Raw genomic sequence first — 24400 nt, forward strand, 5'->3', positions numbered from 1 at the left:
AAATGGACAAATTCTTAGAAAAGTATAACTTTCCAAAACTGAACCAGGAAGAAATAGAAGATCTTAACAGACCCATCACAAGCACGGAAATCGAAACTGTAATCAGAAATCTTCCAGCAAACAAAAGCCCAGGACCAGACGGCTTCACAGCGGAATTCTACCAAAAATTTAGAGAAGAGCTAACACCTATCCTACTCAAACTCTTCCAGAAAATTGCAGAAGATGGTAAACTTCCAAACTCATTCTATGAGGCCACCATCACCCTAATTCCAAAACCAGACAAAGATGTCACAAAAAAGGAAAACTACAGGCCAATATCACTGATGAACATAGATGCAAAAATCCTTAATAAAATTCTAGCAAACAGAATCCAACATCATATTAAAAAGATCATACATCATGACCAAGTGGGCTTTATCCCAGGAATGCAAGGTTTTTTTAACATCCGCAAATCAATCAATGTAATACACCACATTAACAAATTGAAAGAAAAAAACCATATGGTTATCTCAATAGATGCAGAAAAAGCCTTTGACAAAATTCAGCATCCATTTATGATTAAAACCCTCCAGAAAGCAGGAATAGAAGGAACATATCTCAACATAATAAAAGCTATATATGACAAACCCACAGCAAACATTATCCTCAATGGTGAAAAATTGAAAGCATTTCCCCTAAAGTCAGGAACAAGGCAAGGATGCCCACTTTCACCACTACTATTCAACATAGTTTTGGAAGTTTTGGCCACAGCAATCAGAGCTGAAAAAGAAATAAAAGGAATACAGATAGGAAAAGAAGAAGTAAAACTCTCACTGTTTGCAGATGACATGATCCTCTACATAGAAAACCCTAAAGACTCTACTAGAAAATTACTAGAGTTGATCAATGAATATAGTAAAGTTGCAGGATATAAAATTAACACACAGAAATCCCTTGCATTCCTATACTCCAATAATGAGAAAACAGAAAGAGAAATTAAGGAAACAATACCATTCACCATTGCATCAAAAAGAATAAAATACTTAGGAATATATCTACCTAAAGAAACAAAAGACTTATATATAGAAAACTATAAAACACTGTTGAAAGAAATCAAAGAGGACACAAGCAGATGGAGAAATATACCGTGTTCATGGATTGGAAGAATTAATATAGTGAAAATGAGTATTCTACCCAAAGCAATCTACAGATTCAATGCAATCCCTATCAAGCTACCAATGGTATTTTTCACAGAACTAGAACAAATCATCTCACAATTTGTATGGAAATATAAGAAACCTCGAATAGCCAAAGCAATCTTGAGGAAGAAGAATGGAACTGGAGGAATCAACCTGCCTGACTTCAGGCTCTACTACAAAGCCACAGTCATCAAGACAGTATGGTATTGGCACAAAGATAGAAATATAGATCAATGGAACAAAATAGAAAGCCCAGAGATAAACCCACGCACATATGGACACCTTATCTTCGACAAAGGAGGCAAGAATATACAATGGAGAAAAGACAATCTCTTTAACAAGTGGTGCTGGGAAAACTGGTCAACCACTTGTAAAAGAATGAAACTAGAACACTTCCTAACACCGTACACAAAAATAAACTCAAAATGGATTAAAGATCTAAACGTAAGACCAGAAACAATAAAACTCCTAGAGGAAAACATAGGCAAAACACTCTCCGACATAAATCACAGCAGGATCCTCCATGACCCACCTCCCAGAATATTGGAAATAAAAGCAAAAATAAACAAATGGGACCTAATTAAAATTAAAAGCTTTTGCACAACAAAGGAAACTATAAACAAGGTGAAAAGACAGCCTTCAGAATGGGAGAAAATAATAGCAAATGAAGCAACAGACAAACAATTAATCTCAAAAATATACAAGCAACTTCTGCAGCTGAATTCCCAAAAAATAAACGACCCAATCAAAAAATGGGCCAAAGAACTAAACAGACATTTCTCCAAAGAAGACATACAGATGGCTAACAAACACATGAAAAGATGCTCAACATCACTCATTATTAGAGAAATGCAAATCAAAACCTCAATGAGGTATCATTTCACACCAGTCAGAATGGCTGCTATCCAAAAGTCTACAAGCAATAAATGCTGGAGAGGGTGTGGAGAAAAGGGAACCCTCTTACACTGTTGGTGGGAATGCAAACTAGTACAGCCACTATGGAGAACAGTGTGGAGATTCCTTAAGAAACTGGGAATAGAACTGCCATATGACCCAGCAATCCCACTGCTGGGCATATACACCGAGGAGACCAGAATTGAAAGAGACGCGTGTACCCCAATGTTCATCGCAGCACTGTTTACAATAGCCAGGACATGGAAGCAACCTAGATGTCCATCAGCAGACGAATGGATAAGGAAGCTGTGGTACATATACACAATGGAATATTACTCAGCCATTAAAAAAAATACATTTGAATCGGTTCTACTGAGATGGATGAAACTGGAGCCCATTATACAGAGTGAAGTAAGCCAGAAAGAAAAACAACAATACAGTATACTAATGCATATATATGGAATTTGAAAGATGGTAACGATAACCCTATATGCGAGACAGAATAAGAGACACAGATGCATGGAACAATTTTATGGACTCTGAGGGAGAAGGTGAGGGTGGGACGTTCTGGGAGAATGGCATTGAGACATGTGTATTGTCATATGTGAAACAGAGCACCATTCCATGTTCGATGCATGTGACAAGGGCTCAGGGCCGGGGCAATGGGATGATCCAGAAGGATGGGATGGGGAGGGAGGTGGGTGGGGGGTCCGGGAAGGGGAACACATGTAAACCCATGGCTGATTCATGTCAATGTATGGCAAAAACTATTACAATATTGTAAAGTAATTAGCCCCCAACTAAAATAAATAAATTTATTAAAAAAAAAAAGAAATTAATAAGGTAGGTATAAATTTAATTGGAAATTCTAATGGCCTAGAATAGTAAACACAATTTTTAAAATAGAAAAAAAAAAAAGAAATGTAGTAGGTCTAAGTAATTTTGTGGAGACTCTTTGTAAAGTTACTGTAAATGAGACAGTTTAATACTATCATTAGTTCAGTTCAGTTCTGTCGATCAGTCGTGTCTGATTCTTTGAGACTCCATGGACTGCAGCACACCAGGCCTCCCTGTCCATCACCAACTCCCAGAGTTTATGCAAACTCATTTGCATTGAGTCGGTGATGCAATCCAACCCTCTCAACCTCTGTCATCCCCATCTCCTCCCACCTTCAATCTTTCCCAGCATCAGTTCTTTGCATCAGGTGGCCAAAGTATTGGAGTTTCAGCTTCAGCATCAGTACTTCCAATGAAAATTCAGGACTGATTTCCTTTAGGATGGACTGGTTGTATGTCCTTGCAATCCAAGGGACTCTCAAGAGTCTTCTCCAACACCACAGTTCAAAAGCATCAATTCTTTGGCGCTCAGCTTTCTTTATAGTCCAACTCTCACATCCATATGTGAATACTGGAGAAACTACAGCTTTGACTAGATGAACCTTTGTTGTCAAAGTAATGGCTCTGCTTTTCAATATGCTCTCTCGGTTGGTCATAGATTTTCTTCCAATGAGCAATCATCTTTTAACTTCATGGCTGCAGTCACCATCTGCAGTGATTTTGGAGCCCAAGAAAATATATTCTGCCACTGTTTCCATTGTTTCCCAATCTATTTGCCATGAAGTGATGGGACCAGATGCCATGATCTTAGTTTTCTGAATGCTGAGTTTTAAGCCAAAATTTTCACTATCCTCTTTCACTTTCATCAAGAGACTGTTTAGTTCTTCTTTGCTTTCCGCCATAAGCGTGGTGTCATCTACGTATGTGAGGTTATTGTTATTTCTCCTGGCAAACTTGATTCCAGCTTTTGCCTCATCCAGCCTGGCATTTTGCATGATGTACTCTGCATAGACGTTAAATAAGCAGGGTGACAATATGCAGTCTTGATGTAGTCCTTTCCCGATTTGGAACCAGTCTGTTGTTACATGTCCAGTTCTAACTGTTACTTCTTGACCTGTATATAGATTTCTCAGAAGGCAGGTCAGGTGGTCTGGTAGTCTCATCTCTTGAAGAATTTTCCACAGTTTGTGGAAAACAGTGATCCATACAGTCAAAGGCTTTGGCATAGTCAATAAAGCAGAAGTAGACTTTTTCTGGAACTCTCATGCTTTTTCAATGATGCAATGGATGTTGGGAATTTGATCTATGGTTCCTCTACCTGTTTTAAATCCAGCTTGAACATCTGGAAGTTCACGGTTCAGATACCTTTGAAGCCTGGATTGGAGAATTTCAAGCATTTCTTTGCTAGCATGTGAGATGAGTGCAACTGTGCGAACTTTCTTTGACATTGTCTTTCTTTGGGACTGGAATGAAATCTGACTAGGTTTCAGTCCTATGGCCACTGCTGAGTTTTCCAAATTTGCTGTCAAATTGCGTGCAACACTTTCACAGCATCATCTTTTAGGATTTGAAATAGCTCTACTGGAATTTCATCACCTCCACTAGTGTTGTTCATAGTGATACCTCCTAAAGCCCACTTGATTTCGCATTCCAGGATGTCTGGCTCTAGGTGAGTGATCACACCATCATAGTTATCTGGGTCATGATGATCTTTTTTGTATAGTTCTTCTGGGTATTCTTGTCACCTCTTCCTAATGTCTTTTGCTTCTGTTAGGTCCATACCATTTCTGTCCTTTATAGTGCCCATCTTTTCATGAAATGTTCCCTTGGTATCTCTAATTTTATTGAAGAGATCTCTAGTCTTTCCCATTTTATTGTTTCCCTCTATTTCTTTGCATTGATCACTGAGGAAGGCTTTCTTATCTCTCCTTGCTTTTCTTTGGAACTTTGCCTTTTTGCACTTCTTTTTCTTGGGGATGGTCTTAATAACTGCCTCCTGTACAATATCATAAACCTCCATCCATAATTCTTCAGGCACTCTATCAGATGTAATCCCTTGAAACTATTTGTCACTTCACTGTATAATCTTAAGGGATTTGATTTAGGTCATACCTGAATGGTCTAGTGGCTTTTCCTACTTTCTTTCATTTCAGTCTGAATTTTGCAATGAGGAGTTCATGATCTGAGTCACAGTCAGCACCCAGTCTTGTTTTTAGTGACTGTATAGAGCTTCTCCATTTTTGGCTGCAAAGAATATAATCAATCTGATTTCAGTATTGATCATCTGGTGTTGTGCATGATAGAGTCTTCTCTTGTCTTGTTGGAAGAGGGTGTTTGCTATGACCAGTGTATTCTCTTGGCAAAACTCATTAGCCTTTGACCTGCATTGTTTTGTATGCCAAGGCCAAGTTTGCCTATTACTCCAGGTATCTCTTGACTTCCTAATTTTTCATTCCTGTCTACTATAATGAAAAGGACATCATTTTTGGTTGTTAATTCTAGAACATCTTGTAGGTCTTCAGAGAACTGTTCAACTTCTGTTTCTTCAGCATTACTGGTCTGGATTACTTGGATTACTCCAAAGACTTGGATTATTCCATAGACTTGGATTACTGTGATATTCCAATGTTTTCCTTGGAAAGGAACAGAGATCATTCTATCATTTTTGAGATTACATCCAAGTACTGCATTTCAAACTCTGGTTGATTATGAGTGCTACTCCATTTCTTCAAAGAGATTCTTGCCCACAGTAGTAGATATTATGGTCATTTGAGTTAAATTCACCCATTCCAGTCCATTGTAGTTCGCTGATTCCTAAAATGTCAATGTTTACTCTTGCCATCTGTTTGACCACTTCCAATTTCATTTCCAAGGCAAACCATTCACTATCACGGTAATCCAAGTCTATGCCATGACCAGTAATGCTGGAGAAGCTGAAGTTGAACAGTTCTATGAAGACCGACAAGACCTTCTAAAACTAACACCCAAAAAAAGATGTCTTTTTCCCTCATAGGGGACTGGAATGCAAAAGTAGGAAGTCAAGAAACACCTGGAGTAACAGGCAAATTTGGCCTTGGAGTACAGAATGAAGCAGGGAAAAGGCTAACAGAGTTTTGCCAAGAGAATGCACTGGTCATAGCAAACACCTTCTTCCAACAACACAAGAGAAGACTCTACACATGGACATCACCAGATGGTCAACAGCAAAATCAGATTGATTATATTCATTGCAGCCAAAGATGGAGAAGCTCTATACAGTCAGCAAAAACAAGACTGGGAGCTGACTGTGGCACAGACCATGAACTCCTTACTGCCAAATTCAGACTTAATAGAAGAACGTAGGGAAAACCACTAGACCATTCAGGTATGACCTAAATCAAATCCCTTACAATTATACAGTGGAAGTGAGAAGTAGATATAAGGGACTAGTTATGATAGACAGAGTGCTTGATGATCTATGGATGGAGGTTCATGACATTGTATAGGAGACAGGGAACAAGACCATCCCAACAAAAAGAAATGCCAAAAAGCAAATTGGCTGTCTGAGGAGGCCTTAAAAATAGCTGTGAAAAGAAGAGAAGTGAAAGGCATAGCAGAAAAGGAAAGATATAGCCATTTGAATGCAGAGTTCCAAAGAATAGCAAGGAGAGATAAGAAAGCCTTCCTCAGTAATGAGTGCAAATAAATAGAGGAAAATAATAGAATGGGAAAGACTAGAGATCTCTTCAAGAAATTTAGAGATACCAAGGGAACATTTCATGCAAAGATGGGTGCAATAAAGGACAGAAATATTATGTACCTAATAAAAGCAGAAGATATTAAGAAGAGATGGCAAGATTACACAGAAGAACTGTACAAAAAGGTCTTGATGACCCAGATAACCACAGTGGTGTGATCACTCACCTGGAGCCAGACATCCTGGAATGTAAAGTCAAATGGGCTGTAGGAAGCATCACTACGAACAAAGCTAGTGGAGATGATGGAATTCCAGTTGAGCTATTCCAAATCCTGAAAGATGATGCTGTGAAAGTGCTGCACTCAAATTTCCAGCAAATTTGGAAAACTCCACAGTGGCCACAGAACTGGGAAATATCAGCTTACATTCCAATCCCAAAGAAAGACATTGCCAAAGAATGCTCAAACTACTGCACAAGTGCACTCATCTCACACACTAGTAAAGTAATGCTCAAAATTCTCCAAGCCAGGCTTTAACAGTACATGAACTGTGAATTTCCAGATGTTCAAGCTGGTTACATAAGGCAGAGGAACCAGAGATCAAGTTGCCAACATCCACTGGATCATAGAAAAGGCAAGAGAGTTTCAGAAAAACATCTATTTCTGCTTTATTGACTATGCCAAAGCCTTTGACTTTGTGGATCCCCACAAACTGTGGAAAATTCTGAAAGAGATGGGAATACCAGACCACCTGACCTGCCTCTTGAGAAATATGTATGCAGGTCAGGAAGCAACAGTTAGAACTGGACATGGATCAGTTAGAACTTGACATGGAACAAGAGACTGGTTCGAAATAGGAAAAGGAGTACGTCAAGGCTGTATATTGTCACCCTGCTTATTTCACTTATATGCAGAGTACATCATGAGAAACGCTGGGCTGGATGAAGCACAAGCTGGAATAAAGATTGCCAGGAGAAATATCAATAATCTCAGATATGCACATGACACCACCCTTATGGCAGAAAGTGAAGAAGAACTAGAAAGCCTCCTGATGAAAGTGAAAAAGGAGAGTGAAAAATTGGCTTAAAGCTCAATATTCAGAAAACTAAGATAATGGCATCTGGTCCCATCACTTCATGGCAAATATATTGGGAAACAGTGGCAGACTATTTTTAGGGGCTCCAAAATCACTGCAGATGGTGACTGCAGCCATGAAATTAAAAGATGCTAACTCCTTGCAAGCAAAGTTATGACCTACCTAGACAGCATATTAAAAAGCAGAGACACTACTTTGCCAACAAACGTCCATCTAGTCAAGTCTATGGTTTTTCCAGCAGTCATGTATGGATATGAGAGTTAGACAATAAAGAAATCTGAGCGCCGAAGAATTGATGCTTTTGAACTGTGGTGTTGGAGAAGACTCTTGAGAGTCCCTTGGACTGCAAGGAGATCCAGCCAATCCATCTTAAAGGAGATCAGTCCTTAATGTTCATTGGAAGGGCTGATGTTGTAGCTGAAAGTTAAATACTTTGGCCACCTGATGCAAAGAACTGACTCATTTGAAAATACCCTGATGCGTAGAAAGATTGAAGGCAGAAGAAGGGGGTAACAGAGGATAAAATGGTTGGATGGCATCACTGACTCAATGGACATGAGTTTGAGTAAACTCTGGGGTTTGGTGATGGACAGGGAGGCCTGGAGTGCTGAAGTCCATGGGGTCGCAAAGAGTCAGACCTGACTGAGTGACTGAACTGGACTGAACTGAATTTACCTTGATTCATGGGCATAACATTCCAGGTTCTTATGCAATACTGCTCTTTATAGCATTAGACTTTACTTCCATCACCAGTCACATCCACAACTGGGTGTTGTTTTTGCTTTGGCTCCGTCTGTTCATTCTTTCTGGAGTTATTTTTCCATTGATCTCCAGTAGCATATTGGGCACCTACCAACCTGTGGAGTTCACCTTTCAGTGTCCTGTCTTTTTGCCTTTTAACACTGTTCGTGGAGTTCCCAAGGCAAAAATATGAAGTGGTTTGCCATTCCCTTCTCCAGTGGACCATATTTTGTCAGAACTCTCCACCATGACTTGTCCATCTTGGGTGTCCCTACATGACAGGGCTCATAGTTTCATTTAGTTAGACAAGGCTGTGGTCCATGAGATCAGTTTGGTTACTTTTCTGTGATTGAGTTTTTCATTCTGTCTTCTCTGTAATGGATAAGGATAAGAGGCTTATGGAAGCTTCCTGATGGGAGAGACTGACTGAGGGGAACCTGGGTCTTGTTCTGGGTGGGGCCATGCTCAGTAAATCTTTAATCCAATTTTCTGTTGATGGTTGGGGCTGTGTTCCCTCCCTGTTATTTGACCTGAGGCCAAACTATGTTGGGGGTAATAAAGATAATGGTGACCTCCTTCAAAAGGTCAAATTTATTAAAGGAATCATATACAACTACACCCACATTTATATGGTCATTTGATTTTTTTAACAAATTTTCAAGTAATCCAATGTGGAAAGCAAAGTCATTTCAACAAACAGCAATAAGACTACTGAGAAAATATAAACTAAAAGCATTACTGCATGAACCTAAATATAGAAGCTAAAACTGTAAACTTTTTAGGTGAAAACATAATAGAATATTTTCATGAATATTTCATGAGATAAATTTAGATAGGGCACAGAAAGAAGAAACCATAAAAACTTATAAATTACACTTACTTAAAAAATTAAAATATCTGCTCATAAAAAGGCAATATTAAGAAATGAGTAGGCAAATTATAGACTGGGATTCAATAGTCAGTCACTGTGTGTGTGTTCGCGCGTGTGTGTGTGTGTATGTGTATTATATATCAAAGTACTTGCATCCAGACTATATAAACATTCCTACATCAGTAAAGAGAAAATCAAGCCAACTTTAAAAATAGTTTCATTCTTGAAATATCCAACAAACAGAAACAAATGTGAATATTCAATAAGCACATAAAAGAAGTTCAATATCACTACTCACACATTAGAATGATTAAAATATAAAAGAAACTAACTGTGAAGTTCTCCAGTATTCAAGTATCTCACATATTTATGATGTAAATATAAAATAATACAATAATTTTGGAAAAAATCCCATATAATTATTCTTTGACCTGGAAATTCTATCCCTAAATATTTATCCAAAAGGAATGAATACATGTGCAACAAAACCCTTGTATATGTATTTCCATAGCAGGCTTATTCACAATAGTCAAACCTGTAAACAGCCCAAATTTCTATATAAATGAACAAAATTACAATAAAGTTGTCATATCCATTCTATTTAAGGATATACTGTGACAATAACACTGATTTGAAATCACACTAGAAGATATAAAGTGCAGCTGAATTGAATCAATCTTTCAGTATATTGTATAAAATAATTACATTGAACAAAAGTACATGAAAACATGTGTATTTGTGAAGCAGAGAGTGAACAAAAGAAAAGTGGCCCATAAATTTTGCGTGTTGGAGGGAAGGAGGATAGCAACAGTAGTGCCTTCCATCTTTAAAAGAGCTTGAGGAAAATTCCATGATATATCTGCCAGATGTCATTTGACGATGATGTCACACCACTTTCCAAAGGTCTTTCTTTTACTACAGTGAGTAAAAGCCTAGAAATACATTTCTTGGATAACTTTAGGAAATGTATTTGATATTTCAAAGACTGAAGAAAAGAAGAAGCCATTAGACACATTCAAAAATTAGAGAGACGGCCAGTGTAGAATTTTACTAGCAGATTCCAGCTGTCCTTAAAATGCCATACTTAGACTTGGCAGGGAGTTGGGATTATTAACATCTTCTTTGCAATTCTTTCTCTTCTGAATCGCCTCCTCCCCAAACAGCAATGGTTCTAATGCCTTCATTCCTCCACAACTTCCAAAAGGTGTATGACTCTGATTCTCTGTATTAAATCCCTTCTTACTTGAAACAGTTAGTGTGATTTCTGTTTTCTTAGGCAAACCTTGACTGATTCAAACTAAGAAAAGTATTATGGGCTTCAGAGTTCTTTTTGATTCATTTTTTATTTGTTTTTTATGTACCTATTATATGCCAAGAAATATGCTGTTGTTTTTCAGTCACCCCATCATGTCTGATTGTTTGCGACCCCATGGACTGTAGCACATCAGGCCTCCCTGTCCCTCACCATCTCCCAGAGTTTGCCCAAGTTCGTGTTCATTGTATCAGTGATGCTGTCCAGCCATCTCATTCTCTGATGCCCTCTTCTGCCCTCAATCTTTCCCAGCATCAGGGACTTTTCCAATGAGTTGTCTGTTCACATCAATGACCAAAATACTGGAGTTTCAACTTCAGCATCAGTTCTTCCAGTGAATATTTAGGGTTGATCTCCCTTAAGCTTGACTGGTTTGACCTCCTTGCTGTTCAAGGGACTTTCAGAAGTCTTCTCTAGTGCCACAGTTCAAAGGCATCAATTCTTTGGTGTTCTGCCTTCTTCATGGTCCAGTTCTCACAACCATACATGACCACTGGGAAGACCACAGTCTTGACCATTCAGACTTTTGTTGGCAGAGTAATGTCTCTGTTTTTCAACACACTGTCTTGGTTTGTCATCCCCCTTCAAGTATCACCACCTTGTTGTGGCAAAGGGGCTTATGTAACTCAATGAAGCTATGAGCCATGCAGTGCAGGGCCACCCAAGAAGGACAGTTCATGGCAAAGAGTTCTGACAAAACATGATCCACTGGAGGAGGAAATGGCACACCACCCCAGTATACCTGTTATGAGAACCTCATGAACTGTATAAAAGGCCAAAGAAATATGCTATTAGATGTCATTGTACATTCAGATCAGTAGATCTGTGCCCTCATGATATTTACGTTTAGTGTGAAAATCAGGCAGTTAAAACCGATTCTAAGAGCATCTCAGGTGATTCTAATCTAAAACAGTTTTGACAACCAGAAATAAAATCTTTCCACCAAATCTGTTTTTCATTCCCAATTTCTTTTTTCTCTTCATCCAGGCACTCAAGCCATAAAACTAGGAAGCATTCTGGACTCCTTCCCTTTTTCCCTCACTATTCTAATCCAGTCAAACATGAGGATTTGTTTGCTAAATAGCACTTGATTATGTTCCTTCCTCTCCATGCCATTGAAGCTGAATTATGCTGATGAAAAACTAAGAGATTTGAAACCAGATAAACCCTAATTTTAACTAGTGGTTATGCCATTTGCTGGCTGTGAAAAGTGGAATATATTATACCATTTCTCTAGGGCATTAAAAATAGTAGTGCATTATAGGAATTTTTTGGAGGGTTAAAGATAGTATTTCCAAAGCATCTAGTGTAGTGTCTGGCTCATTAGTAGGTATTTCATCCTTTACCCACATTCCATGCATTTGTTTCACTTAATAATTGTGAATCACATGGACCTCGTCTTTAGGAGTAACATCCTAACAGGTCTGTCTCTTTGTCTACTGTTTTGCATCACTTAAGTATCTTTTCACTAATGATTCCAGAATTTCAAAATATAAATTTAATTATATTCCTCTCCTGCTTAATGGCTTTCAAAGTTTTTCTAAAGTTTACAGAATGGAATTCAACCTCTTTAAAATACTCCAAGATTTTTATTATCTGATCCAGAGATACTCTTCCAGCCTTCTCTGCTCTCCCTTGTATATACCTGCCATCTTAGCCAAAACAAAATCTTAGTTTCATGAATGAGTGAATTAAATTGATGTAACAGTAGTCTCAGGACTTCTCTGGTGTCTCAGTGGTAAAGAATCTGCCTCCCAATGCAGAAGACATGGGGTTCAATTCCTGGGTTAGGAAGACCCATAGAGAGGGAAATGGCAACCCACTCCAGTATTCTTACCTGGGAAATCCCATGAACAGAGGAGATTGGTGGGGTAGAGACCCTGGGGTCACAGAGAGTCGAACACAACTTAGTGACTAAACAACAACAACAGGAGTCTCAGCAAATGGGGTGTTAAATTCTAGCTTTTTTTACTTGTATTATTTTGGGGAAGTATTCTCTGTGTTTTACTTTTCTCATCTGTACAAAGAAGATAATAGCATCCATTTCAGTTGTCTTGAGGTTTGTGAGTGAAGTGAAGCCGCTCAGTCGTGTCTGACTCTTTGCGACCCCATGGACTGTAGCCTACCAGGCTCCTCCGTCCATGGGATTTTCCAGGCAAGAATACTGGAGTGGGGTGCCATGAGGTTTAAGGTGAGTGAAATAAAAGTTCTGTTTAGGCTGTAAGAGTCCATGGAAATATATGATTAACACTATTTGATGTTGTCATTATATTGTGGTCATTGTTGTTTTTGTTTATCAATGTATGAAAATGTCTTGTAGAAGTGAACACTACATACTTTTAGTCCTAAGTAAAAAGCTGACCCATTTGCTCAATGGCTAGGCAATATGAAGAATAGGAAAAATTTAGAAGAGACATACAGATATTAGTAAACAGAAGAAAATTAATCCCTTCTTATGTTTGCTTGCTTATTATACAACAACAGACAAATTTGTGTTAAAGAATTCAGTAAATATTTAGTATAAACACTAAAGATAGGTGAACCTCCCTTTAGCTGAAATCTCCTTGGGAGGTTTTCTACTTTCATGAATCTCACATAAATATCTAAATCCTGATTTGGAAGCTGTGATTTACCATTGTAAAAGAAGCTCAAACTTTAGTTTGATGAGTGTTCAAAAGATCAGGCTTAATAAAAGTTCATCAGTGATACAGAGAAGTCATTTAGGATCCCAATCAAAGGATTTTTTAAAGTCTTTTAGAAGAGCAAGAGTTTGAGAGATAGACTTGATAAGTTAACAACATTATATATTTGAGAGGATTTAGAAAGGGATTTAGTGAGTCAATCACATCACTGTAGTGCTCCACCTGTAGTTGCCAGGGTAACAAGAAACTTGGAATTCCCATAATGAATTTATTTTTCCAAACTAGCATCAGGAATAACACAATTATTAGCCAACTTACTGCTTCCCAGTGTGTCCAAGTAAGTTTCCAGATGCTACTCTTAGAAAAAGTTAAGTTCTATTCTGTTTTCCCTCTAGATAAGCATATGCGCATTTCAAATAAATGACCTGCTCCTTTCCCATTTAATGACTGTATTTCTCTCTAAATTATACAAGGTGCTTTATTTGTGCTTTATGTTATTACTGGCAATTGTTTGTGACTTGTCTGACACACACAATACTCGTCTCTTCAGAAAAGAGAATCTATTGCTACCAAGAGTGAAAAAAAAAAAAAGGTCAACACAGCATAACACTCTAGCATAGAACTTTCACTTATTCAGTCAATATTTAGTAAGAAACAACCTTGTGCCAAGCCTGTAGTAGAGCCTATGAAAACAAACAAAAATAATAAACTGCAAACATAAAACATGATTTTGGTATCATGAGCTTCAATATAGCAAAGGAGACCAACATCTAGTAGTAAAGTGGTTGTAAAACTCTGTGGTTGTTTAAACTCTGTTTAAACTCTTTTTTTAAAAAAAGAAAATCCTCTCTTAAAATTTTTGTTTTCAATGTTGAAACTAGCAATGCATTTTCCACTTGAGAAGCACCTCTGAAAAGAGGGTATTGTATCTAGGAGAAAAAAAAGTTGAAATTTTTTGCTAAAGAATGACTTCAGGCTTTAAGGAAAAGATGTGATAGTTACTGGTACTTTTTTCTAAAGTGTTTGTTTCAAATCCATCCTTAAAAACTCACACCAAGTAACTGGTAGAGGATATCTGATCAGAAACAATAAATACATATTAGGATTTATTATGTCTGTGTTGCATTTCTTCAGAACCTAAGCAGGCATAAATCAATATGGGCAAGGAAAAAAGCAACAAAATCTCAACACTTGATGCTAAATTAACAAAATAGTTAGCGTTTTTGAACCACATATTATGATCCTAGTAGTTATATCTAGTTGTGGGACATTGGAAAATGGGTATATACTAAAGAAAAAGTAGCTACACTTACTAAACAACTATATGATGATCATCTAAATAGATGGTGAAGAAACATAAGAAAAAAATCCAACATTCATTCATAATAAAAATTCTCAACAAACTAGAAATTAAAGGGAAATTGCTCAATGTGATAACAGTATTAGATTCACAATTTAGGATATCAATTCCTTTTTGACAATCTGCTGATGTCCATGTGTAGCGTCTTCTCTTGTGTTGTTGGAAGAGGGTGTTTGCTACAACCGGTACTTTCTCTTGGCAAAACTCTATTAGCCTTTGCCCTGCTTCATTCTGTACTCCGAGCCCAAATTTGCCTGTTACTCCAGGTATTTCTTTTTTACTTTTTGCAAAATTACTTTTGCACTCCTGTCCCCTATAATTAAAAGGACATCTTTCTTGGGTGTTAGTTCTAGAAGGTCTTGTAGGTCTTCAAAGAACCGTTCAATTTCAGCTTCTTCAGCATTATTGGTCAGGGCATAGATTTGGACTGCTGTGATATTGAATGGTTTTCCTCGGAAACGAACAGAGATCATTCTGTCATTTATGAGATTGCCTCCAAGTACTGAATTTCAGACTCTTTTGTTGACTATCAGGGCTACTCCATTTCTTCGAAGGGATTCTTGCCCACAGTAGTAGATATAATGGTCATCTGAGTTAAATTCACACATTCCAGCCCATTTTAGTTCACTGATTGATAAAATGTCGATATTCACTCTTACGATCTCCTGTTTGACCCTTCCTCAGGGATCAATGCAAAGAAATAGAGGAAAACAATAAAATGGGAAAGACTAGAGATCTCTTTGAGAAAATTAGAGATACCAAGGGAACATTTCATGCAAAGATGGGCTCGATAAAGGACAGAAATGGTATGGACCTAACAGAAGCAGAAGATATTAAAAAGAGGTGGTAAGAATACACAGAAGAACTGTACAAAAAAGATCTTCACGACCCAGATAATCACGATGGTGTGATCACTCACCTAGAGCCAGACATCCTGGAATGTGAAGTCAAATGGGCCTTAGAAAGCATCACTACAAACAAAGCTAGTGGAGGTGATGGAATTTCAGTTGAGCTATTTCGAATCCTCAAAGGTGATGCTGTGAAAGTGCTGCACTCGATATGCCAGCAAATCTGGAAAACTCAGCAGCGGCCACAGGACTGGAAAAGGTCAGTTTTCATTCCAATCCCAAAGAAAGGCAATGCCAAAGAATGCTCAAACTACCGCACAATTGCACTCATCTCACATGCTAGTAAAGTAATGCTCAAAATTCTCCAAGCCAGGCTTCAGCAATACGTGAACCGTGAACTTCCAGATGTTCAAGCTGGTTTTAGAAAAGGCAGAGGAACCAGAGATCAGATTGCCAACATCCGCTGGATCATCGAAAAAGCAAGAGAGTTTCAGAAAAACATCTATTTCTGCTTTATTGACTATGCCAAAGCCTTTGACTGTGTGGATCACAATAAACTGTGGAAAATTCTGAAAGAGATGGGAATAACAGGCCATTTGACCTGTCTCTTGAGAAACCTGTATGCAGGTCAGGAAGCAAGAGGTAGAACTGGACATGGAACAACAGACTGGTTCCAAATAGGGAAAGGAGTACGTCAAGGCTGTATATTGTCACCCTGCTTATTTCACTTATATGCAGAGTACATCATGAGAAACGCTGGGCTGGAAGAAACAGAAGCTGGAATCAAGATTGCCAGGAGAAATATCAATAACCTCAAATATGCAGATGACACCACTCTTATGGCAGAAAGTGAAGAAGAACTAAAGAACCTCTTGATGAAAGTGAAAGAGGAGAGTTAAAAAGTTGGCTTAAAGCTCAACGTTCAGAAAACTAAGATCATGGCATCTGGTCCCATCACTTCATGGCAGATAGATGGGGAAACAGTGGCTGACTTTATATTTTTGGGCTCCAAAATCACTGCAGATGGTGACTGCAGCCATGAAATTAAAAGACGCTTACTCCTTGGAAGGAAGGTTATGACAAAACTAGATAGCATATTGAAAAGCAGAGACATTACTTTGCCAACAAAGGTCCATCTAGTCAAGGCTATGGTTTTTCCAGTGGTCATGTATGGATGTGAGAGTAGGATGGTGAAGAAAGCTGAGCGCCAAAGAATTGATGCTTTTGAACTGTGGTGTTGGAGAAGACTCTTGAGAGTCCCTTGGACTGCAAGGAGATCCAATCAATCCATCCTAAAGGAGATCAGTCCTGGGTGATCATTGGAAGGACTGATGTTGAAGCTGAAACTCCAATACTTTGGCCACCTCATGCGAAGAGTTGACTCATTGGAAAAGACCCTGATGCTGGGAAAGATTGGGGGCAGGAGGAGAAGGGGACGACAGAGGATGAGATGGTTGGATGGCATCACTGACTCGATGGACATGGGTTTGGGTAAACTCAGGGAGTTGGTGATGGACAGGGAGGCCTGGCATGCTGCAATTCATGGGGTCGCAAAGAGTCGGACACGACTGAGTAGATGAACTGAACTTAACTGAATTTGCCTTGATTCAAGGACCTAACATTCCAGGTCCCTATGCAATATTGCTTTTTATAGCATCAGACTTTACTTCCATCACCAGTTACATCCACAACTGGATGTTGTTTTTGCTTTGGCTCTGTCTCTTCATACTTTCTGGAGACATTTCTCCACCCATCTCCAGTAGTATAAGCATATTGGGCACCTACCAACCTGGGGAGTTCATCTTTCAACGTCCTATCTTTTTGCCTTTTCATACTGTTCATGGGGTTCCCACAGCAAGAATACCGAAGTGGTTTACCATTCCCTTCTCTAGTGGACCACGTTTTGTCAGAACTGTCCACCATGACCTGACTTTCTTGGGTGACCCTACACAGCATGGCTCATAGTTTAATTGAGTGAGACAAGACTTTGGTCCATGTGATCAGATTGGTTAGTTTTCTGTGACTGTGGTTTCATTCTGTCTTCCTTATGATGGATAAGGATAAGAGGCTTATGGAAGCTTCCTGATGGGAGGGACTGACTGAGGGGAAACTGGGTATTGTTATGATGGGTGGGGCCACATTCAGTAAATCTTTAATTAAATTTTCTGTTGATGGGTGGGGCTGTGTTCCCTCCCTGTTATTTGACCTGAGGCCAAGCTATGGTGGAGGTAATGAAGGTAGTGGTGTCCTCCTTCAAAATGTCCCATGCAGGCACTGCTACACTCAGTGACCCCAACCCTGCATCAGGCCACCGCCAACCCACACCTCCACCAGAGACTCCTGGACATTCACGGACAAGTCTGGGTCAGTCTCTTGTGGAGTCACTGCTCATTTCTCCTGGGTCCTGGTGCATACAAGGTTTTATTTAGCTGACTGTGGCTCAGATCATGAACTCCTTGTTGCCAAATTCAGACTGAAATTGAAAAAAGTAGGGAAAACCACTAGACCATTCAGGTATGACCTAAATCAAATCCCTTACAATTATACAGTGGAAGTGACAAATAGATTCAAGGGGTTAGATCTGATAGACTCTGGGACTGAAGAACGATGGAGGTTCCTGACATTGTACAGGAGGCAGTGATCAAGACCATCCCCAAGAAAAAGAAATGCAATAAGGTAAAATGGTTGTCTGAGGAGGCCTTACAAATAGCTGTGAAAAGAAGAGACGTGAAAGGCATAGGAGAAAAGGAAAGATATACCCATTTGAATGCAGAGTTCCAAAGAATAGCAAGGAGAGATAAGAAAGCTTTCCTCAGAGATCAATGCAAAGAAATAGAGGAAAATAATAGAAGGGGAAAGACTAGAGTTGTCTTCAAGAAAATTAGAGATAGCAAGGGAACATTTCATGCAAAGATGAGCACAATAAAGGACAGAAATGGTATGACCATACAGAAGCAGAAGATATTAAGAAGAGGTGGCAAAAATACACAGAAGAACTACACAAAAAAGATCTTCATGACCCAGATAACCACAATGGTGTGATCACTCACCTAGAGCCAGACATGCTGGAATGTGAAGTCAAGTGGGCCTTAGGAAGCATCACTACAAACAAAGTTAGTGGAGGTGATGGAATTCCAGTTGAGCTATTTCAAATCCTAAAAGATGATGCTGTGAAAGTGCTGCACTCAATATGCCAGCAAATCTGGAAAACTCAACAGTGGCCACAGGACTGGAAAAGGTCAGTTTTCATGTCAATCCCAAAGAAAGGTAATGCCAAAGAATGTTCAAACTATTGCAAATTGCACTAATCTCACATGCTAGCAATGTAATGATCAAAATTCTCCAAGCCAGGCTTCAGCAGTACGTGAACCATGAACTTCCAGCTGTTCAAGCTGTATTTAGAAGAAGCAGAGGAACCAGAGATCAAATTCCCAACATTCGTTGGTAATCCTAGAAAAAGCAAGAGAATTCCAGAAAAACATCTATTTCTGCTTTATTGACTATGCCAAAGCCTTTGACTGTGTGGATCACAAAAACTGTGGAAAATTCTGAAAGAGATGGGAATACCAGACCACCTGACCTGCCTCCTGAGAAATCTGTATGCAGGTCAAGAACCAACAGTTAGAACTGGACATGCAACAACAGACTGGTTTCAAATTGGGAAAGGAGTACGTCAAGGCTGAATATTGTCACCCTGCTTATTTAACCTGTATGCAGAGTACATCATGGGGAATGTCAGGCTGGATGAAGCACAAGCTGGAATCAAGTCTGCCAGGATAAATATCTAGAACCTCAGATATGCAGATCCACGCTTATGGCAAAAATTGAAGAATGAAAGAGCCTCTTGATGAAAGTGAAACAGGAGGGTGAAAAAGTTGGCTTAAAACTCAACATTTAGAAAATGAAAATCATGGCATCTGGTCCCATCACTTCATGGCAAATAAATGGGGAAACAATGTAAACAGTGAGAGGTTTTTTTTTTTGGTCTCCAAAATCATTGCAGATGGTGACTACAGTCATGAAATTAAAAGACACTTGCTCCTTGGAAGAAAAGCCATGGTCAACCTAGACAGCATATTAAAAAGCAAAGACATTACTTTGCCAACAAAGGTCCGTCTAGTCAAAGCTATGGTTTTTCCAGTATTCATATATGGATGTGAGAGTTGGACTTGAAGAATGCTGAGCACCGAAAAATTGATGCTTTTGAACAGTGGTGTTGGAGAAGACTCTTGAGAGTCCCTTGGACTGAAAGGAGATCCAACCAGTCTATCCTAAAGGAAATCAGTCCTGAATATTCATTGGAAGGACTGATGCTGAAGTTGAATCTCCAATACTTTGGCCACCTGTTGTGAAGAAGTAAACCATTGGAAGGATCCTAATCCTGGGAAAAATTGAAAATGGGAGGAGAAGGCGATGACAGAGGATGAGACGGTTGGATGGCATCATTGACTCGATGGACATGAGTTTGAGTAAGCTCCGGGAGCTGGTAATGGACAGGGAAGCCGGGCGTGCTGCAGTCCGTGGTGTCGCAAAGAGTCAGACACGACTGAGCAACTGAACTGAATTGTACTAGGTTTACTAAACATTATGTCTTGTTTTTCATTTCTCAACTAGGTCATTCATTTCTCAACATCAACATATACAATCAAACACACACACATAAGTTTATTGTAGAAACCTTCATACCCCAACCCCTGTTTCTCAGCCCCTGACTCCTATACAATTATTTATTTTTTTTAACACTGTTAAAACTCAGGCTGTCCAAGTAGTCTCAGAAACAAATCAAAGAATCAAATCCATTGGTACTGAAATTGTCTAGAAGACTTTGAGAGTGGTGACATGGGAAATGTTATCTGTAGAAAATACAAAAAGGACAGACAGCCAGAATTGGATTCTAAGTGTTGTCTTCCTTTCCAGAGTATCTGGGCTAAGTATGCATAGCAATGGTCTCTGCTTTCCTGCTTAGTGATTGGGCTTAACATGAGCACCCACAATGGCTTTTAAACAGCTTGTTTGCAGAAAGACAGTAATCAGCCAATATTTTGACAACAGCCCTGGGAAACAACCAGGTTTTCTCTGAGTCAGAAGACCTTTTCAGATGTCTTGAGTAAAGTTCATACTAGAATCAAGTTTATGCCTGATTTGTTTAATTGGTCTCTTATCAGAGAAAAGGAAGCTTGCCACAATATACTTTTTAGCCTTATGAATTTTCTGATTATACTTTTTATTCATCAATCAATTAGGTCATCAGAAAAAAACTATAGAAAATGAAAATAATTCCAATTGTAAAGAATAACAGTTATACAGTTATAGTAACAGAAATATTATGATTATAATAAAAATAATTCTATAGAAATAATTTCTAGATAAAAAATGTTTGAAATCAAAGGACAAATTTTTTTATTATTTTCTGATTCCAAGTAAGTTCCTAAACTTCTCTGTCTTGCTTTCTTAATTTATAAAATACAAAGAAAATGTCTGATTTGCCTACTCCATAGGAATTTCATGAATATCAAGTGAAAGAATGTGTATGAAAGTCCTGGTAACTGGAATATATACGAACATTTTTATCCATACAATTGTGTACTTACAATATCCCTTGAATCCATCATTTATGTTTCTGATGTGTTCCTAAGTTTGAGTTTCATCCAATTTAAACATCCCCTGTCTTTGAGTGAGAGTAGAAGAGGCTTCTTATACCTGACCAAGACGAATATCACCTAGTTTTTTCAAGGGTAATTAATATTATAGCCTTTTTACACTACCTTAAATTTGTTATTGAGGTCATTAAACTTTTTTGAAATAGAAAATAAATGTTGAGTGCTAGATAAATCTAGTGCGAACTCACTGAAAAGCAAGGTGAACTCTGGTACTCTGACCAGCAAGGTAAGTATTCTCCATATTGCTCCATTCAGAGAGGAAGACTTTCCATGATAAAGGATTATTTCTCAGTAAAGGGATATAAATAGATGTGTGCATTTCCCTGTGAGAACATTTTAGCATGTCAGGAACCATGAAGGATAAATCTTAATTGCTGAGTTTTCCATACTTACAGATTGCTTTTGATGTATGTCAGGAAGATACATTTTGATACATCTTTCCCCAAAGCAATAGTCTGAGGAAAAAGTATGACAATGTATAATTTGAGCAATTAGTTTTTTAAATGACTTATTAAATAGTGATCCATTTAAGAATGTAGAAAACACTGTCGATTTCAGATCATTGATACCAAATGGTCCGGTTGATATATTTGCCTTCATCCATTTATTTATTCAATCAATGATGTTTGATCACTATGTGCCAAGAGGTGTGCTAGATGGTGATAATACAACAGTGAACAGGACAAGCATGATTTCCTAGCTTCACAGGACTAACACTCTTAATAGAGATACAATTATTAACCAGGTAGTTACACCTGTGGAGTTTGCTGCACAGAACACCGTACAGCATGCTAAGAAGATCGTAATGAGAAGCCTTAATTCTGTGAGATTAGGGAATTCTCAAGTCCTAAAGACTTATGATGGTAAACATATGAGGGTAGAGAAAAGGTAAATATTTTCTAGATAGAAGACCTAAAATGGTCAACTTAGCCAACTGAGCCAGCCAGTCTAGATTTTTTTAAAAAATAATAATAACAAAGACAGATGAGTAGGTTTGTTAGAATCACCCATTGTGAAGTACATTTTTGACACTGATATTTTCTTAATTTTAACCTGAGACTAGACGATTTTGAGTATCTTATCACTAGGCTGACTTCAGAAGCAAATTTCTTTTGTTTGGATTTTCCCTGTTATTATTATTTTTTCCTTCCTAAGGCATGAGTCATTAAAACCATCATCTACAGCAAGAATCTGACAAAAGCTTCCTAGGGAATAATTCCAGTAGCCTAGAAATATATATATGAATCAACAAGGAGAGAATAAGAAAACTCTCAGTAGGGTCTGTCCACACCCAGTAACTCTTTAACATGGTAATAAAAAGACATTAATTTGGCACAATTCTGGAACAACTTCCCCAGCTTTTGAGCTCCCTCTAGGGTCAACTGACATCTTTGGTGAGACTTGTTTAAAGCCCATCTTCTCCCCCTATTCAATGCTGCTTCCTTCTAGAAGTAGAAGCCCAAGCTTTCCCTAATAAACTTCCTGAAGAGTATTCTCTGCACTATGAACTAAACTGTACCCCCTGACCCCTGCCAAATCTATATATTGAAGTCCTAACCCCTAATGTGATTATACTTGAAGACAGGGCTTTTAGGAGATAATTAAGGTTAAATGGGGGCTTTCCTGGTGCTCAGCTGGTAAGGAATCCACCTGCAAGGGAGGAGACCCCGGTTCAATTCCTGGGTCAGGCAGATCCCCTGCAGAAGGGCTAGGCTGCCCACTCCAGTATTCTTGCCTGGAGAATCCCAATGGACAGAGGAGCCTGGTGGGCTACAGTTCATGGGGTGGCAAGGAGTCAGACATGACTGGGTAACTAAGCGCAGCAAGCTGAAATGAGCTTATAAGGGTAGAGTTCTAATTCTGAAAGATTATGGCCTAATAAGAAGAGAAAGATCCAAGTGTGTGTCTGTCTTTGTGTATGTGTGTGTGTACAGATAGATATATATCTTTATGTGTACACACTGAATAACAGTTACGTGAGCATTCAGTGAGAAGGTGGACATTTGCAAGCCAAAAGAGAACCCTTACAAGCATCTGACCGTGCTTGAGGCAGGACTTAGATGGACCCCAGGCTGAGCAATCTCTCCCCTGTGGACAGAAACTCCATAAAGGCAGGATGATAGAGGAGGCTGGGCCCTGCCCAGATAAGAGATAAAAGACCATATAGTCCTCATTCTCGAAGTCAGAGACCTCCCTGACTACTCATGCATAGAAAGGCTCCTTGGAGGTCAAAAAGGGAGGGCGTGTCACCTCATGGTAAGTGATGTCAACTACCCACAAGCCTCTTCACTAGGGACCATCTTGGTTAAAAGATGGGCATGCACACATGGGAGGATCCTGAGATGTACTGAATAAGGCCTCAGAACCAGGCAAAGCAAGATGGCTGGTCAAAGGAAACCCAGAAGAAATGCCTCATAAAACAGATTCAAACTACCATGAGGGCACAACTCTCTCTCTCTGATCTTGCCCATGTGTATATCCATATGCACTCTTTTTCTTCCAAAAAAATTCTTTACTTGTTTCACTATTTTCCATCTTTGTGGGAATTCTTAGAGTCTGAGCTCTGTCACTTATCACTGTTGTAGTAGCTAGGATTTGATGTTCTTACCCCTGTGACCAGACCTCAATCTCTGGCCAGGAACTGAAGCCCTGCTTCAAGCTGCTGTAGGCTGAGGCCATCCAAGATCATGCAGGGACTCTGATCTCAGACTTCCAGGCTCCAGAACTGTGAAAAAAAAAAAAATTTCTGTTGTTTAAACCAGCCAGTCTATAATATTTGGTTATGGCAGCCCCAAATGACTAATACACTCTTTTTCAGCACCTGCTTCCCAAGAAACCCAAGCTGCAATGGTGGCCCTTTGCAATCACCACTGACTATGCAATTAGGACAATTCCTCAGACTCAAATGGAAATAAAACAAATAAATCATACACATAGAGATTCCTATATGCTTAAGTGCTTTCTGAGTGGAAACTTAAGCTTTCCATTTAGAAAGTATTTTCTTTGCCTGACTTACTCGAAGATAACTACCTGGTGAGCACAGAGCTATTCATAATATTCATGACCTGGGGAGAGGCTGCCACTGGTCCCCGAGTTTCTGGCAGGTGGAAATGGAGACACTGTCATTTCTAGTACGTCATATTCCCAGCAGTGCTGAATCACTTGAAATTCCAAACGCCTGCATTGTTCCCCCTAAGACTGCTTACCATCTAAATGCAAGATGCTGCTGAGCTCTGAGATAGGTGATAAGGAGGCCCACTGAGCCACAAAAACAACAAATAACTTT

At 38.9% G+C, this 24400-nt stretch overlaps 1 long non-coding RNA gene across 1 annotated transcript in view; it reads right to left on the reverse strand.

The window, feature by feature from the left end:
- Positions 1-24400, reverse strand: part of LOC145506337 (uncharacterized) — a 788916-nt gene that overhangs the window by 305907 nt on the left and 458609 nt on the right. Inside the window, exon 11 of the long non-coding RNA XR_014053776.1 lies at positions 23723-23839. This is a non-coding gene — a long non-coding RNA (uncharacterized LOC145506337). The remainder of the gene's footprint in view (positions 1-23722; positions 23840-24400) is intronic.

The sequence above is a fragment of the Giraffa tippelskirchi genome, chromosome 5, assembly GCF_054371585.1.
Source record: "Giraffa tippelskirchi isolate mGirTip1 chromosome 5, T2T-mGirTip1v1.2.pri, whole genome shotgun sequence".
Lineage (NCBI taxonomy): Eukaryota > Metazoa > Chordata > Mammalia > Artiodactyla > Giraffidae > Giraffa > Giraffa tippelskirchi.